Source organism: Berghia stephanieae, unplaced genomic scaffold (assembly GCF_034508935.2).
Source record: "Berghia stephanieae isolate SIO BIC M18660-M18661 unplaced genomic scaffold, UCSD_Bste_1.3 scaffold6113, whole genome shotgun sequence".
NCBI lineage: Eukaryota > Metazoa > Mollusca > Gastropoda > Nudibranchia > Aeolidiidae > Berghia > Berghia stephanieae.
In genome coordinates this window covers 2,949-5,001 of record NW_027627638.1, presented here as the reverse complement: position 1 = coordinate 5,001, position 2,053 = coordinate 2,949, and the positions used below count along the sequence as shown (strand labels likewise).

At 35.6% G+C, this 2,053-nt stretch overlaps 1 non-coding gene across 1 annotated transcript; it reads left to right on the top strand.

Moving 5' to 3' along the window:
- Positions 1-634: 634 nt before the first annotated feature.
- Trnak-uuu (transfer RNA lysine (anticodon UUU)) lies at positions 635-706 on the top strand. Its single transcript has one exon. It is a non-coding gene; the product is annotated as a tRNA-Lys (tRNA).
- The last annotated feature ends 1,347 nt before the right edge of the window (positions 707-2,053 follow it).

The window sequence follows — 2,053 nt, the reverse complement described above, 5'->3', positions numbered from 1 at the left end:
TTTAAACTGAGTATGGTGAGAAAATGTGAGTAAAGAGCCTTTTTCCAAATTTACTAACTATGCGCCGAGCGCGAGGCTCGAACCGGGAAACCTTCCGATCCGAAAGCGAGTGGCATCACTAAAACCACATACCCGCACATATGATAAGATGATTTCATATATGTTTTTAAAAGCTATCAAATGTCACTTCCGTGAAAACAAGGGCCGATATACATAATTATTTTAAAAAAAAAACTCAGATCAAGGATGAAAAAAACAAAAACATGCACACAAAAATATGACCCAAAGCACATTAGAGTATCTATCTACATTTAAAAATTAATAGTTTCTTTAAAACAAATTCTAATTTTAGATACTGTTCTTCATTCTAACGGTGATCAAAAACTAAAGCGGGACAGGTAATAGAAAAAAAAATAATAAGAAAGATTAAAATAAAATTACAGCCAACTGGGGCTCGAACCCACGACCTGAGATTAAGAGTCTCATGCTCTACCGACTGAGCTAGCCGGGCTGACGAATGCTTTGAGATAGATAAGAATATAATCACGATACGTCTTATCTATTTAAATTATTTCAAAATATTATATCTTTAGCAATCCTATATGAAATACATTTAAACTGTACCAATCTACAAGCCCGGTTAGCTCAGTCGGTTAGGCATCAGACTTTTAATCTGAGGGTCAAGGGTTCGAGTCCTTATTGGGCGCTTTTTTTTTTTTTTAAAAGAAGTCGCTATCCTATTATAATTTTCTAATGAAAAATTATTATCTTTCAATTTCTATTTTCTTTGTGTGTGTGTGTGTGTGTGGTGTGTTGTGTGTGTGTGTGTGTGTGTTTCTAGATATTTGGTGAAATGTAAATTCTTTTTACAGTATTCACGCTTTCATAATGACTAACTTACAGCCCTTCAGAACATTGATTTGTCCCAGGGAGCCGGAGTTTATCGGGTTTCCATAGCGTAAAACGGACAATAGCAATTGCTTGGTATCCTTTGGATAGGACGCTAGTCTATGGGAAAACTTTTCCTCGTTAACAGACTCAGTAAAACCCTTCACTGCTGGGTGGACAGGTTAGGGGGGGGGGGAGGGGGTTTAGAAAAAAAAAAAAACAAAAAAAAAAACAAACTCGATGCACCGGGAAAGATCTCGGTCCCTCTGGGTGTGAGCTATCGGGACTGGAATTTTTTTAATTTTAAAAAAATATAAATTTGGCAACAACAGTTGCTGTGTTACGGTCATCTTCACCAATAAGTGATTTGTCAATATAATTCAAAAGTCGTAACGTCACTTCCTTCCTAATGAGCATGGTTAACTTAGTAACACTGGCTCTAAAATATTTGGAACAATGGCGGACGCCCGTTTGGAATATTTCTCCGGCGAGTATAAAGGTATCCAGAGGAAAAAAAAACACATACTTTGATCATGTTTTGAATTTTACACATTCTGACCCCAAGACATATGAAAAGTTCTAGCCAGCATGAAAAATAAAAAGTATTGATTTCTTTGTTAGAACCAAGATGGCCGCGTTGCCCGGCGGCGTGACATCGACTATTGAATCGTATTTAAAAGTTTACTCCGCCAAAACCTGCTAAAATTCATGTCTTCCTTGAACTTCTCCTTTGAAGAATTGTTTATTTAGCCTGATTCGCCCACTTTGGACCACATGGGTTTTTCCCTGTTGACATCAGACAAAATGCCCGCGGAAGGGGTAATGCTAATAAATATATGTACTATTCAAGGAAATGAAAACAAGATGCCCCCCCCCCCCCCCCCCCCCCCATCGCGCCGTTTGTAAGTATGATTGATACCTTAGCTATTTGGCCACCTCTCTCGTAAAAAGAAAAATAACAAAACCCAGACAAAAATAACAAAACAAACAAAATAAAATAAAAATAAAAAATAAATAACAATAAATAAATAACAAAAAAATTAAACAAAAAAAACAAAACAAAACAAAAAAACCAAGGTAAAAAACAAACAAAACAAAACTAATAAAAAAAAAAAAAAAAAACAAGCAAACAAACAAAATATAAAGCCAAAAAAAAATGAGAAAA